We start from the raw sequence: 16,013 nt of genomic DNA on the forward strand, positions 1-16,013 counted from the left end.
GATGCACTATTGGGCAGCAGGAAAGATCCACAGGCCCAGTCCTCAGAGCTCCCAGGAGCCCTGCCACAGCAGCAGAGCAGCGGACACCTGCCTGTCCAGCACGTCCTAATCTTTGTGTCTGTGGAGTGCCCTTCATGTCCCTCGTGGCTACGCAGAGGGATGGGGTCACTGCAGTTCCCTCCACTGCAGCCCCTGAGCCTCATGCCTCTCGACCTGCTCCGGGCCCTCTCCCACCCTGGCCCAGCACCCCTTGCTTTCCCTCTTCGGTGCCGTAGGCGCCCAGGCCCAGGACACGGCCTCTGGGGCTTCCTTCTGCCTAAGTTCTCAGGGGGATGGCCAGGCCCGTGTCCTGGATGGGAACTCAGAGCCATAGGCTGGTCTGCACCTCCTGTCCAGCCTCAACGCGCAGGCTGGGCTGGCCATGGTCCTTAGCTGTGGGAGAGGGTTAAAGGATGCTTCCGCAGATAGTTAAAACGGAAGCAGCTCTGAAAAGCGTCAGGCTTGATAGCACACTTCTGTAACCTCCGGTATGTGGGAGGATCACAGGCTGAGCCCAGCCCTGGGCAAACGCTTGAAACTGTATATGAAAGTGAAAACAAAGAGCTGGGCGCATGGCCCAAGTGGTAGAGCACCTGTCTCGTGTGAGGCCCTGAGTTCAGACCCAAGTACCACTAAAATGAGGTCTACATCTTTTCAAGCAGATTACTCCTGTTTGATTTGGGGGCAGCTCACACCAGGCCCAGGAATGGGAGGCAGGGCTGGTGCCAGGCAGGCTCAGACGGCAGCAGTCTTCCACTAGGGCCCTTCCTGCAAGGATCCAGGTGGCATAAGCTCATCAGAACAGAGCCAGGCTGGACAGCTCCCAGCTGCCCACCCTCGACCCTGTAGAGAAGGCTCTGGCCCTTTTACCTCCAAAGGACCCTGGGGGTCAGAATGGGGTTCAGTAGCCCTCCAGTGGAGGACCGGGTCTGCCCTTCCCATCCCCCTCTCATGTGGCAGTGTGACCCTCCCTGCTTGTCCCCCAGGTCTTTGATCTGGGCAGAGTGACCTAGCTCTGCTCAGCAGCTGCTCCATTCGGGTCCCTAGCGGCTCCCTTGCTCCCCACACCCCCCATGCTGGTCATCAGTCATGAGCCCAAGGCCAGCTGCCACTGCTCTGATATGGAGCAAGCTAGAAGGGGAGGGTGTAGAGGAAAGGCCATGCCAGGGTAAAGCTTGGTTTGTGTCTGCCCTTCACCCTCCTCCCCCGCCTGAGCCGCCCTCCGCCCCTCCAGTCCCCCACGCCCCTGCACCTCCGTCCAGCCACAGCCCAGGCGCTATCACTGCTCTGCTAGACCCAGGGCCGGGGGGTCTCGGTCTCCACGTCTGGCAGGCACTGCAGGCAATGTGGGCCTGGACGGGGGCCTGTGCCACAGGACTTCTGGCTCTGCCTCTCCTCCTGACTTGCCCTGCTCTGCACCCACACCTCTGAGCCCCGCAGCTCCTTCCCGGCACACAGGCCGTGCTGGTCTCTATGCAGCCCCTCCAGGTCTCTACCTGCTCTGTGTGTCCCACAGGAGGGAGAGCAGGGAGCAGAGCCCGGGGTGAGAGCCGGGCCCCTGGCCGCACAGTGGACTCGCTCAGTTACAGCCCCTGGCTCTCTCCTGGTCTCTGTCCTCCGGGTATAAGGCCCCAAAGCCCCAGACACTTCCAGAAGCCTCATTACAAGGCCTCTCCTGTCTGAGGCTTTCTTGCTGATATTAAAGTGCCCACTGGTAACAGGAAATCAGTGAAGGGAAGGATGGAGGTTATCTGTAGAGCCCCACTGCGGTGGGCCCCTGCTAGCTCTCCCCCGCGAGTTCTTCAGCACTTGTGGGTATTTTCTCTCAGACCCAGCCTCGTGGCACCCAGCAAACACTGCCCAACTCAGCCCTGCCCGCGGCCCTGGCTTCCGTGTCCTGGAGCTCCCTGGCCGCAGGCTTGGCCGGGCGCCGGCAGCTGCCTGGCGTTGGCGCAGCCCCCACCGGGCACTGTGGCCACGCCTGCGGCTCCCCACCCCAGCAGAGACGGAGAGACGTGAACTGAGGGGAGGGGAGGGGCAGGTGAGGCCGTCGCTGGCTGACCAGGGCCCTCCTCTGCTCAGAAGGATTGGCCATTTTCTGTCCCAGGAACTGGAGGAAGCTTCCGGACTCCACCAATGCCCAGCCAGAGGAGGGGCCACGGCTGCCCACGAGTCTGCTCCCAAACTGGCTTCCCGTTCCTCACCCACTCCTCCGGCCAGGCCGGCCAGCAGCCCCTCCTGCAGGGCTGAGACAGTGTCTGTCGCTGTCACCAGGGCCTCTCTCCCTTCCTGCCTCCACCCTCCGGCCCGGCTGGTTTATTTTTAGCTCCTGCCCCGCCTGGCACTGCCATGGCCTGTCGTTGGGGACGGCAGAGGGCCGTGGCCCTGCCCAGCCCCCAGCTCGGGAGACAGGGGCCTTCCCTGGCTTCCTGGAGTAGCGGGGCTCCTTTCCTTCCTGGCTGTGCCATGGCTGAGGGGGGCCGGGGGTGAAGCTTGGGGCGGGGCCCAAAGGACTCCTGGCAGGCAGCACAGGGCAAGGAGCTGAGGACCGGGAGGAGGCCTGGCTCCAGCTGCCAGCCCTGGATGCAGCGAGGAGGAGGCCGGGGCCACCGTGGAGGGTGCGGGTGAGGGTGGAGGCCGGGGCCACAGATGTATGTGGGAGTAGGCGTCCCCACAGGGAGCAGCCTATGCAGGGGACACGTCTTGGGGATGACCACAGGAGAGGCGGTGTGCAGAGGCTGGGCTGGCTGTGCGCTCAGGGGTGGGCGGGGAGCTGGGCAGGACTGGGCCAGCTGCCCGGCCCCCCCAGGGCTCCTGGTCAGGCCTGAGCAGATTCTCCAGACCGACCGTCCCCCCCCTCCAGCAGCCTGAGGGAAGACTCCGCCCCGGAAGGAACTACAGTGAGGTCTACTCTGGGACAGACCTGGAGAGCCACTGAGCCTGGGACCAGACCTTGGCTTCCGGGGGAGGTCCTTGTGAGAGGCTTGGGTGGGGCAGGAAGGGCAGCGCCCAGTGGCCCTGCACGGGCAGGTGGACATTCCTCACGGCAGTGGGGCTCACCGCCCCGGCCCCCTCAATGCTGTCCAGGCATGAGTCTCCCCCAGCAGCCATCTCCCCCAGAGAACCTTCCTGAAGCCTCAGCCAAGCGGTCCTGGTGCGGACGCAGGGTAGGAGTTCAAGGCAGGGGCAGCAGGGTCTGAGGTGTTCTCAGAGCCCCAGGCCTCTCCTGGGGGGCAGGGGGAGGAGAAACCGGCATTTAAGAAAAGACTTGTGGAGCTAAAACTCATACACCAGACGGCGCTCTCTTCGGCCTCACTGTGCGGCTCCGAGTGCGGGACGGTCCCTGCTTCACATCCGCCATGGGGTGTGTGGTGCCCACCAGAGCTGGTCTCGCTGAGCCTGGGGAGGAGCCCAGGACGAGGCCCGTCCCCACAGCCCGTCCCCAGGACGAGGCCCGTCCCCGCAGCCCGTCCCCGCAGCCCGTCCCCAGGACGAGGCCCGTCCCCACAGCCTGTCCCCGCAGCCCGTCCCCAGCCTGCTGTGACCTGCGTTTTCAGGGTGAGACCCAGGCGGGGTGTCCCCGCAGGCCAGAGCCAGATGGCCTGCTGTCACCCCTGCGATGGCCTCTCTCTTCTTGCCTGCGTGTGTGGGCCCTGAGCCTGGCCCCGGCCCCGGCTCTCCTGATGAACTGGTGGACTTGTCCTCTTAGCACGGTCCATGCTGGCCCTGGCCGGCCCTCTCTTCTGGAGTGTTTTGGGGGAGGTGAGGACAGAGTTTCAAGCCTAGGCCTCACACCTGCTAGGCAGGCCCTCTGCCACTTGCACCACACTCCCAGCCCTCCTTGTCTGTGACTCTCTTAAGTGTGGCTTGTTTCCACAGAAAGGGGAGCAGGGCCTGGCTGTTAATGCTCTGCTCTGTCGGTCGTGGGTGGCAGAGGCTCTGCTACCAGGCAATGATCCCAACAAACAGGCGTGGCTGAGTCCTGGCTCACACGGTGTGAATCCCTGAAACGTGTGGTGTGTGAGGGTCCAACAGCACGCACATTTTCTCCAAAGCCTGATTGTTGACTGAATTTGGCCGAGGTTCTAAAATGGGGAATACAATAATCAGACCACGTGAGGGAGTTGCGAGGCCAGGTTCTCTGAGAGAACGCTTCTCCCAGGCCGGGACATTGCAGTCAGAGCCAAGGGCACTAGGAGTGGAAATGGTTTGTTCTAGAATGTTAGGCAGATGTTAAGCACCGGAACAGAACTCATAATTCCTTGTCTCTTGCAATGTAGAAGCTGAGATTAAGTCACATGTGCATGCAGAATGGGAGAAATAACCCAACATTTAGGATAAAAAGGAACTGCAGAGTCTCAGATCTGGGAATGGAACATGCCAAGGGTGTGTGGGTTACTTGTACATGTGCATATTTCTCTGTGTGTGTAGGTCTGTGTGTGCGCATGTCTTACACACATGTCTGTGTGTTCACGTGTGTGGATGCTGACTCAGATTCTTTCCCTGCAGCCTCTGGCACAGACGCTGCTCATCCTGCGGCTGGGCCAGACATGGATTTTCCACCTGCGCTGGTCCTACACTGTCCAGTCCCACCCGGTGCAGGTGAGCAGCGGCCCTGTGCTGCTGTCTGGGGCACAGCTGGAGAGGCTCGCCGTCCACGCCAGGACCTCTGTCTTTAGGCTCCTGAAATACCCCAGGGCAGGGGCATCTCTTTGTTCCACAATTAATACATGAAAAAAGTCACTAGATTTGATTTTTTTTTTTTTTTTTTTTTTTTTGTCGGTCGTGGGGCTTGAACTCTGGGCCTGGGTGCTGTCCTTCAGCTCTTCAGCTCAAGGCGAGCGCTCTACCACTTGAGCTACAGCGCCACTTCCGGTTTTCTGGTGGTTTATTGGAGATAGGAGTCTCAGGGTCTCTCCTGCCTGGGCTGGCTTTGAACCGCGATCCTCAGATCTCAGCCTCCTGATTAGCTAGGATTACAGGCGTGAGCCACCAGCGCCCGGCTCTAGATTTGATTTTTTAAGAGCAGTCTTTGATTTATCGAAAATGGAACAAAAGTAGCACTGACCCCTCCCGCGCTGTCTCCCACGGGGGCCTGCGTGGCCCAGTGGCCCCGGTGCTCTGTGCTGAGCCGGTGTCAACAACCCGGGCTCCTGGAGGAGTCTCCGCGTGCTGCATCACGCCTCCCATACTGCCCCATGGAAGGCTCCCCGACCCCGAATCTTACCTTGGCCTTATTGTTTCAAATGAGTCCAGACACAGCGGTCTGCCGAGGGGGCCGGCTGTAATGAAGGAGCGCACACAGCGCACAGCAGGCCGAGAGCGCTCATACACGCTCTGTCAGAGGCACCCGGGCGGGCGGGCGCCGCACGCGCTCCTCGCATACTCGCCAACGCCCAGCCCTGGCAGCAGCCCAGGCACTTGGGCATTGCACCTGCGTTCTGCTGGGGACGGAGTCCTGGGTCGCTGGTGTCTCTGCTGGAGGCAGTGCTCTTCTGGCCAGAGCGTGAAGATGCGCAGGTGTCAGATGTTCTCGTCCCAGGCATGGTTCCTGAAAGAACGGCTTGCTCTAGAAAAACATCAGAAACTTGAAAACCAGAGGCTCCCATCCCAACAGAGAGCTAAAAACGTGGTTTCAGAATCAGGTGTCCTGGGGCCTAAAGCTCCATCATCCCAGGCTGCCAGGTGTGCGTCCACAGCTGCCTCACCGCGCTCGGAGTGGTTCCCTGGTGACACCAACAGAGCTGGGATCATCCAGAGGAGGTGACCGGTTTCTGTAGAAGTGGACAGGACAATGGTTCCATTTCAGAGTGTGTGTGTGTGTGTGTGTGTGTGTGTGTGTGTGTGCACGCGCGTGTGTGTGTGTGCGTGTGTGTGTGCGCGTGTGTGTGTGTGTGTGTGCGTGCGTGCGTGCATGCGTGTGTGTGCGCGCATGCGTGTGTGTGTGTGTGTGTGCGCATGCGTGTGTGTACAGGGAAGCCTCTGTATGTGTGCTCTGAGGGTGTGTCTGAAGGTCAGGTGAAGGGAGGCCTCCCCGCCCCAGTGTACACCTATTGTGTCAGCTGGTTGAACTCCACCCTCTGGCTCCCTGTTTGTGTCCCTGAGGCCCCCTGGCCTCCCACCGGGAGCTGGAGGAGTGGGTTCTGGGATATTACCCTGGCTACGGGGGCAGCCTAAGTCATGGAGAGGTCCTGTCAGCCACGGTCAGAGCCCTCCCCGTGCCGCTGGTGCGTTACAGGAGGCCCAGGGCGCCCGGGCAGCAAGAGGGACAGATCGGAGGATGGGAGCAAGTCCTTCCCGGGAAGGCCGCAGGCTGGGGTGGGGGGCAGGCTCTGCAGCAGGAGCAGCTCCACGCAGGCCTCAGGCCGCGGCCCTGCCAGGCACCCAGGGAACAGGCTGGGGAACAGCAGTCCCCAAGGCTTTTCAACCCAGGGGCTCAGCGAGCACCCACTGCCAGGCCCCTGGGAGGAGCAGGGGGAGGGGCCGATGGACTCAGAGATCCGGCCAATCTTGGGTGATCACGAAGCTCCTTGGGGTGCAGTGGCTTCTATGCCAGGGCCTGCATTCCACTCCGCGGCCCAGGCCTGGGAGGAGCCCCGCAGGGCACACACGCTCCTGGCCCACGAGTGGGTGCAGAACAGAGGCCAGGGGACCAGCTGTGCCAGGTCGGAACACCAGCCTACAGATCCACCGAGAGACCTGCACTCAGCAAAGCGCCGAGCAGTTCTGAGGAGCTTACGTGGCTGGAAGGGTGGACACGGTGGCCCAGGACATGCACGGGGCTTTGTCCGCAGCAGCCGGGGCCTGTGCCCAGCTGGGCAGGAGTGGCCTGCAGGACACCGCAGGCAGAGGCAGAAGGGACCAGGTCTCTGTGCCCCTCCCCCGCCCGTCCGGGCACAGGCCTGATGGGGACCTACCCCCGAGAGAGGCCCATTTACAAGTCTGGATCAATATAATCTACAGATTTTCCTCTTTGCTGATTGCAGTGTGTCTCACTTAGATGCAAATAAAAGAAGAACTAAACGTGCAGAATTTACCTAGTTAACATTTAAACAGGAACACTCTCCCCTGTAAGTGAACGTTGGACTAGAGACAAAAAAGAAATCAACATGACATTGATACGGAGAACTCTGGGGAGCATCACCGCACGGCCGGGCCTGCGTCCGCTGGGGCTGAAGCTGGTGTGGCCCACCTGGCACGCGGGGCACCCTTCATAAACACACACTGCACACATTTCCCCCACACACATGCCTCGCACGCGTGCGTGCGCGCGCGCACACACACACACAGCCCGCATCTGCCTGCTGGCCTTCCCCCTGCCTGCACCTCGGCGGCTGGACCTGAGAGGACGGGCTGAGGATTCGTCTGTCACAAAGGAGCCCCGCTTCCTGCCAGCCTGCCCGTCGGGGGTGCCTGGTGAGGTGGTGGCCCCACACCTCCCTGAAGACCCCTTCCCCTGGCTGCCAGCAGAGCCTCTGCAGACTGGTCTGAAGGCACCTCAGACACCAGCCACAAAGCCGGGCGGCGGGTGGCCTCCTGGGAGGGAGCCCCCCGGGAGGGGGCGGGGACCCCAGCCCTCTGAGCCCTGGGGGGTGGGAGACCCTGGCAGTTCAGGCTGTGTCCAGGGGAGGCGAGGCACCGTGCTGCTCACCAGGCGCACGGCCTGGGCTTCACGCCAAGCCCCACCGGAGCCTGAGATGCGCCCTGGAAGCCACCCACCCACTTCTTGCTCTGTGAACACCTCAGGCTGGTGGCTTAGACACAGCAGAAGCTTTCTGGGTTTTTGTTGTTGTTGGTAGTGGTGGTGGCGTGTGTGTGTGCACATGTGTGTGTGTTTGGCCAGGGGTAGCGGGAGGGTTGAGGAGCACAAGAGGGAGACTTGGGACTTTGTTATCTGCCTCCAGACGGTGCTGTCCCTCTGCGTCCTCATGAAGAAAGGGCCAGGGGGGCAGTGGGCATCCCTGGGGACCTTCGTGGAGGGTGGGGCCTGGAGGGGGGGGCCTTCTGAGGCCGGGGGACATCTGTCTTGCTCCTGAGGTTCTTGGCTCTCTGGCACTCCTCACAGCCCAAGGGACAGAGCAGGGGGAGACAGACAAGCTGCAGTATCAGCACAGACGGGACGCCGGCTGTCCCCTGAGTCCCAACAGGCTCCAGAGTCATCCTGAAAGTCCTGCCGGGCTCCCCACTGCCAGCAGAACCCCCAGGGATAGAGGAAGAGCAAAGGCCCCCCTGCGGGCCCACTGTGCTCCCCGACCTCAGACTCCCTTTGGGGACAGCCATCCCGCGGGTGACAGGCCTCAGCGTTCAGGGCCGGCTGTGTCTGTGTCGGCTCAGCCCGCTTGGTTCAGCTGTGGTCCCACTGGCTCACCCGGGGGTGCATGAGGCCTTACTCTTCCTGGAAGCCCGGGGCTTTCCACCGTGAGTGCAGCTAGAAAGCCCCGCCTTCCCAGAAGCGCGGGACCCAGGCTGGGCTTCGGCTGCCTGCGGGCAGGCTTCTTCCTCCTGCTTGATGCTCTTCCTTCTCAGGACAGAGACCGCCGCCACTTTGTGTACCCCAGCACTGAAGACAAGGAGAAAGAGGATTAACGCTGCCCACAACCTCACCCGCTTGACATACATCAGTTAGTGCACCCACTAGAGATAAGTCACTATTATCATTTTGATATGTTTCTTTGGGGATATTTGCACACACACACACACACACACACCACACACACACACATACACACAAATGCATTCTTTTAAGCATGTGCAAATATATGAACATTTCACAGGCATTTTTGAAGCAGTGAAATCTGTTTGAAACAAAGGAGTTGAGTGGCTGTCACTCAGTGTGGGGCTTCCAGAATTCTCTTACTGGCCCCTGGGCGCAGACATCACAGGGTCCTGGCACTGCCTGGCATCCTGGGCAGTTACTGGCTCCAGGTGAGCACACCCCAAAACTTGGTGTGAACGACCAAGATGCCTGCCAGGAAACAGAAGTGTCTGGAAGGAAAGTTCTAGCTAAAGTTTAAAGTAAATGGCAGCTCATGGTGCTAGAATGAAAACCCCTGACATTTCCCTTTTTTCTCATAACATTAAGAATGACAGATGTTCAGGGTAGAAATCAGAGAAATGTCAGTTAAGCAGAAGAGGGCTATCGCCGTCCCAGCCCTCCTCCTCACAGTGTGCTCACCGCTGCCATGGCCGCCCCCTCCTTTCTCTCTGGAGTGGGGCACGGCATGGAGGGGGCCTTACTCCTTACTGGCCACAGGGCCTTGGCATATGGCTGGCCTTCTCTGAGCCCCGCCCCTCCCGGGAGTGTGAGGTGCTGCGGCTGTGCGTCTGCCAGTGGGGCTCCCCTCGCCACCGCCTCTCGCCTCACAAAGGCGTCGTCCGGAGCACCGCTCCGAGGTCCTGGAGAATGACCGCGTGGCCGTCCAACCCACGGGCACCGTGACGCTATGTGACTGGTCCTCCGCCCCCCGCGGTGAGACCCTCTGTCACTCAGTGCTGCCAGAAAGCCGCCTCCTGCTGTGAGGTGCTTGCTCACCTCCAGGTGAGCGACGGCACAACCAACCAGGCTCCCGAGCCAGACCCCTGGTCCCCCGTGTCAGTGTAGCATTTTACACGTGACCTTGGTGAAGACTGTGCGCATATAGGTGTGTGCATGTGGCTCCGGGCATGTGTCTGTGCACATGTACATATACTTGTATGTGTATCTGGGCATGCATGTGTGTCTGCACATGTGTGCATATGTGTATTTCCATACCCTGTGTGTTGTGCATGTGTACACACATGGAACATGCAGGTTGCACACTAGAACATGCATGCACTGACCTGTGTGCAATGCATGCATGCTCGTCTGTGCACATGCACAGGTGTGTTGTGTGAGGGTGTGTCCATGTGCGTACGTGTGCGTGTGGTGGCTGCCCATGACTCCTGAGTCACACTGGTGAGCACGCTTCTGCAGGGCTGTGGTTCCTGCTTTACTTTGGTAAAGAAAGAACCCATCGCTGCCGCAGAACAGGCCCAGAGGCTGGAGGAGCCTCGGTGACACTCAGGGCTCGCGTTGGTGCTGTGGCCAGCGAGCGGCGGCCCGGGCCTGGGTCCATGGGAAGCTGAGCTGGGGGGGGGGGACTTTGCTCGTCACTATTCAGCAGCTGGCCTGGGGAGGTGGTCTCGCCCAGACTCTTAGAAGCCACACCTCAGGCTCCCATGCCAGGTCCGGCTGGCCTGCACTAGACTCGGCCAGAGTGGGGGACGGACGGCTGCTCCCGGGGCCTCCTTGATTGAAGCCCTCAGCCCTCAGCGGTGCCCTGGGCCCCAGAGGGGTGTTCACTTCTGTCTGGCAGCCCCGTTGGAAATGCCAACCCCGGCAGAGGCTGGAGACCCCTCCCTCCAGCCGGGGCCCGGAGCAGCCCCTGCTCAGGGCCGGGGCTCAAGAGCAGCAGCCTGTGCAGGCCTTGAGCTGTCAGGGGCCCACTGAGCACCGCGCCCGCGTGGGGCTGTGGGAGCCGGGACAGGGCTGAGAACGGCAGCAGGCACTGCCGGTGCCAGGCGGCCCCGGGACCTCTCTGCGCGTCACTCTCCTGTGGCAGCGCCGAGCCCCCCTGCACGTCTGACAAAGGCCCTGGGTCCACCTCTCCTGGGACTCTGGGCTCCAGCCTCTGTGGCCCCGCCCCGAGGGCCTCTGCACACAGGGGTCAGGGCCTCTGCCAGGAAGGGCGCCAGCGTGACTTCACTCTCTGGTGTGCAGGTGTTAGGCCTTCTCTGGCTGTAGGAAGCCCGAAGGGACAGCAGCTGGCCGGCCTGGCCGCTTTGGGCCCTCAGGGGCACCATGAGGAGAATGCTCACGCAGCAGCCAAGGCTCCGCTGTGGCCCCAGGGTGCATGCCCCAGCCACCACATGCACCCTGCTCTGGACATCCCTCCATCACAAGCCATAGTGGACTAGAAACCATTCCCCCCCGGCCAGCTGGGGAGCCTTGCTCGGTTGTCCAGCAGAAAGCCTGTGATTGCAAATGCAATCCTCCGTGTGCATGAAGGCCTGAGCCAGGACCCGAGTAGGGCCTTCCACGCCGCCTTCTGGCTGTATGCCAGCCTGGCAGCTCACCTTGGGTCTGCTGGGACAGCTGTTTCCTGCTGCCCAGCCTTGTTGTGGCTTTGGGGAGGGCTTTCTTTGCCTCCTCTTGAGCTTCCTCGCTAGTGGCCAAGTGAAGGCAGACCAGGCCTGGAAACTGCGGTGGTAGTGACGGTGGCTGTGCCCAGCACCAGGGGTGGGGGTGGGGGTGGGTAGTTGTGGAGGGGAGAGGGCCACTAAGTTCCAAAGTGCCAGGGGATGGGACGCAGAGACGAAGGCTGTTTAGATGAGACATGTTGGACCCCGGTTGCTGGAAGAGTTCTAGGTTGCTGCCAACCCATGGGCCAAAGGCCTCCATTCCCCAGGCCTGAGATAAGCAATGGTAGCCACTGTAGGACACCATGGTGCCCACCCCACAGGGCTGGACAGTCCCCTGGAGCACTGTGTCTCCCCGCCCCCCCCCCCCCCCCCGGCACTGTTCACTACTGCCGAGGAGGACCACAGCGTCCTGGGAGTTAAAGCCAAGAGCAATACAACTACAGACTAAGTACCTACCGCCCTGGTCTCAGGCTTCCTCCACTTCTTCTTTTTCTATTGGCCTACTGGGGACTGAACTCAGACATGGTGCAGGCTGGGCCTCTCCAGCCTGGGCTCCAGCCTCCTGGCAGGGGGCCAGCGCACGTCACTGTGCCTGCCCACTGCTCTCCTCCTGGCTGGGACCCTGATGTCTCCCACCACACCCAGCCGTTGGTCGAGGGGGACGCTTGCACGCTTCTTGTTGCCTGGGCTGGCCTTGAACTGCGATCCCTCGGCGTCCCCTGTGAAGGACGCTAGGATTGCAGGATTGCTTCTCAAGCCGGGAGCTCAGCTCTGGGAGCGCTGAGTCCTGGCTCTGCCCATCTGGCTCCTTCGCGCAGGCCCTCGGGGGCCAGGGTTGGTGGCCCCGGGAGAACTCTGCCTCCTCCAGGCCATTTCCGGGCCAGGAGAGCGGAAGGCTCCGGCCACCCGGGGCATTTCTGTGTGGACGGGCCGGTGGCTGCGACCACGCAAGAAGCATGGCTTCTCGGACTTCACGCTCTCGCGGCTAAAGCTTTTCTCACAAAAATAGTTCACAAGTATCAGCAGGGAGTTAGCTCCTTAATGGGGCTCTAATTCCGAATGAATATTTATGAGCTGTTGTGAGCCCTGCTGAGCCAGTGTGGGAGAACTGGAGGGAGCCTGGAAGAGCCTGGAAGAGTCTGGAAGAGCCTGGGCTCTGTGCAGATACCTGGACTTGGGGTTGGGGGTTTCTGGTCCTCAGGTCCACCGAGGCGGGGTGTTGGCCTGGATCCCGGCTTCCCTCGCCCCCCCTCCCCTCAGCTCCCCTCCCCGTTGTGTCTGTGGCCCCCACCCCCACGCCCCCGCCCCCCGCCCCGGGCCTCACATCGGCCTGCCGTTGCCCCCTCCTCACCGCCTCACGTTCCAGGGCTGAGGCGGGCATCGGGGTGGGTGTGAGCGCAAACTCTGCCGCTTGTCACCGCTCGTGGACCATGTCTGGTGGCTGCACAGGCCTGGGACCCCAGGTGGAGCGGCCGCGGCGGTCTGGGGCCGCATGAGAATGTCCTCGGACCAGGCGGGCAGAGGGCGCCGAGGCTGCTGCCCAGGTCCGAGGTGGCAGGTCCTTGGGGCTGGACTTTCTGGGGGATCCGGGGTCGGGGTGAGGGGTCAGAACCCTCGAGGGTGGGCTTTGGGCACCCTTGACCTGACAGTGGCAAAGTTCCAGTAGCTTCCCTGAAGAGGTTGAAGGTGGAGGCCGTTAGCTAGCCAGCCGCTAAGGGCGGTTCGCTGGCTCTCCTGGCCCGGGGTGCCAGGCCAGCCCCACATCGCTCCTACTGTGACAAGCGCCCAGGCAGGGGCCGGGGGCCAGGCCCAGGCCCTGGTCAGCCCCGGAGTCCAGCAGTGGGACTGAGGAAGGCCGTCACCGCAGGTGCGCGATGGTTCAGGCGTGAGTGGCCTCCATGCCTGGCCCCACACACAAAGCCCAGGTCCACGCCACTCGGGAAGCAGGGGAGGGGCGGGACTGTGGGGCAGAGCTGGGCGCCAACTTCCTGCTGACTCACTCCAGGGGAGAGAAGGAGGGCGGGCGGGCAAGGGGAGGAGAAGACAGGGAGGAGGCAGAGGAGGACGGGGCAGGAAGGACAGGGAGGAGGCAGAGGAGGACGGGGCAGGAAGGACAGGGAGGAGGCAGAGGAGGACGGGGCAGGAAGGACAGGGAGGAGGAAGAGGAGGACGTAGGACAGGGAGAAGGCGTTGAAGGCGGCAGCGTGTGCAAAGAGGTCGCAAGACCAGAGCACGGGGCTTCCTGGGGGAGCCCCCCACGAGCCCTCAGGACCACCGACTTGGACCTGAAGGCTCCACTGAAACCTCTCTGGTCCAGGGAAACCTCTCTGCTTGTCCGGCCAGGCTGGCAGGGCCTGGGGCCTGGTCACCAGCAGGCCCGGAAGCTGGGCACCCGGTCCTGAGTGTGGTGGTCAGCAAGCCTCAGAGGGGCTGGACAGGAGCTGTCGCTGGACAGGGCTGAGGGCCATGGAGGGGCTGGGCTGTCCCTTGGGCCTGTGCCGGGTGGCAGGCAAGCTGGTACGGCTGAGCCTGAGCGTGTTGCGCCTGGGACCGTCCCCCCAGGCTGGCCCTGAGGTGGGCCCGGGGCACTGCCCTGGCTCTGGCGGCCTTCCCTTCCCTTCCCACACTGCAGGGGGAGCAGGCAGTGTGAATAGCAGGGTGGGACAGCCCGGCCTCCAGTCCTGCTGAGCCACAGCAGCAGCCTCCCTCCCTCCCTCCCTGCCTCCCTGCCTCCCTCGCTCCCTCCCTCCTGGTCTCCCCTCCTCCCTCCCTGCCTCCCTCCCTGCCTCTCTCCCTGCCTCTCTCCCTCCCTCCCTCCCTGCCTCCCTCCCTGCCTCCCTCCCTGCCTCCCTCCCTGCCTCCCTCCCTGCCTCTCTCCCTGCCTCCCTCCCTGCCTCCCTCCCTGCCTCCCTCCCTGCCTCCCTCCCTCCCTCCCTCCCTGCCTCCCTCCCTGCCTCCCTCCCTGCCTCCCTCCCTCCCTCCCTGCCTCCCTCCCTGCCTCCCTCCCTGGCCTCCCTCCCTGGCTCCCTCCCTGGCCTCCCTCCCTGGCTCCCTCCCTGCCTCCCTCCCTGGCTCCCTCCCTCCCTCCCTGCCTCCCTGCCTCCCTCCCTGCCTCTCTCCCTGCCTCCCTCCCTCCTGGTCTTCCCTCCTCCCTCCCTGCCTCCCTCCCTGCCTCCCTCCCTGCCTCCCTCCCTCCCTGCCTCCCTCCCTGCCTCCCTCCCTGCCTCCCTCCCTGCCTCCCTCCCTGCCTCTCTCCCTGCCTCCCTCCCTGCCTCCCTCCCTCCCTCCCTCCCTCCCTCCCTCCCTGCCTCCCTCCCTGCCTCCCTCCCTCCCTCCCTGCCTCCCTCCCTGGCCTCCCTCCCTGCCTCCCTCCCTCCCTCCCTGCCTCCCTCCCTGGCCTCCCTCCCTGGCTCCCTCCCTGGCCTCCCTCCCTGCCTCCCTCCCTGCCTCCCTCCCTGGCTCCCTCCCTGCCTCCCTCCCTGCCTCCCTCCCTGCCTCCCTCCCTGCCTCCCTGCCTCTCTCCCTCCCTCCCTCCCTGCCTCCCTGCCTCCCTCCCTCCTTCCCTGCTTCCCTGCCTCCCTCCCTGCCTCCCTCCCTCCCTCCCTGCTTCCCTGCCTCCCTCCCTGCCTCCCTGCCTCCCTCCCTGCCTCCCTCCCTCCCTGCCTCCCTCCTCCCCACCTTCCTGCTTGACTCAGGGGCCCACAGACCCTCGGGCTCTCCTTCTGGCACAGAATGCAGATGAGAGGCACGCGTCTCTTCTCTGCGAGGCCAGCCAGGGGCAGGAGGCCCGGCCACCCACAGCCCTGGCTGGTGAGGCGCCTCCCAGGCGGGACTCTGGAAGAGCCGGTTTGGGGTGCAGAGCTGCACCTGACCTCAGTAGCTGTAGCCTCAGGCGGGTGAGGGGTGGCCCCAGGCTGGGGAGGCCGCCCCCCCCCTCGGCACAGGCCCCTGGTGCGAGAGGAAGGACTCTGGGGGAGGGGCAGTGGAGGCTCAACCGCGCCCCCAGATGGTGCCCTTAGTGCTGAGAATGCAGGGAACAAATTGCCTGTCAACATTCCCAATTAAGATATAGCTTAAGGGCTGGGAAGGTGGCTCAGTGGTAGAGCGCTTGCCTTGCATGCATGAGGCCCTAGGTTTAATTCCTCAGCACCACATAAGCAAAAAGAAAAAAAAGCCGGAAGTGGCGCTGTGGTTCAAGTGGTAGAGCGCTAGCCTTGAGCTGAAGAGCTGAGGGACAGCGCCTAGGCCCAGAGTTTAGGCCCCACGACAGGACCAAAAAAAAAAAAAATATATATATATATATAGCTTAAGGGGGAGGCCCCTCTCTGGGCATCAGCGGACTGAGGGGAGCAGCCTGGTGATCTGGCTAAAGACACCCTTAAACCGAACAGAAAGAGGGTGAACGGGGGTAGCAGACTGGGAAGGAGGGGAGGGAACCCTGGAGGAGACCCCCCCCCAGTAAAATGAAGCCCCGCCCTCTCTGCAACCCCGCCCTGGCAGGCCCCGCCCCCACCCACATGCCCCACCCCTCCTAGGAGTCTCTCTCTCCATTTAGGGCTTCATCTTGGGCTTTTTGTTTTTAAAATGTGATAGGTCTTAATGCAATAAAATATCACAGAAGCCATTCATTATAGAGAATCTGGAAGAAGTTTCCTTTTCAGAAGACCAAAGGAGGTGGAGGACAGGGTTGGCCTTTCCTGGAACCTGTCTTCCATTGGTGGGCTCCCCTAGGGCGGAGCCTAAGCCCACAGGGTCTGGGGCCTCTGCCTGGCCCGGCCGAGAGGGCTGTCCACAGGCAGGGTCAGCCCCCCAAA

General features: G+C 62.6%; 1 long non-coding RNA gene across 1 annotated transcript; it reads left to right on the plus strand.

Moving 5' to 3' along the window:
- The first annotated feature begins 3,023 nt into the window (after positions 1-3,023).
- On the plus strand, positions 3,024-4,798 carry LOC138819863 (uncharacterized). Its single transcript, XR_011369655.1, has 2 exons — positions 3,024-3,206; positions 4,549-4,798. It is a non-coding gene; the product is annotated as an uncharacterized lncRNA (long non-coding RNA).
- Positions 4,799-16,013: the final 11,215 nt, after the last annotated feature.

Source organism: Dipodomys merriami, unplaced genomic scaffold (genome assembly GCF_024711535.1).
Source record: "Dipodomys merriami isolate MVZ:Mamm:240054 unplaced genomic scaffold, mDipMer1.0.p SCAF_82, whole genome shotgun sequence".
NCBI lineage: Eukaryota > Metazoa > Chordata > Mammalia > Rodentia > Heteromyidae > Dipodomys > Dipodomys merriami.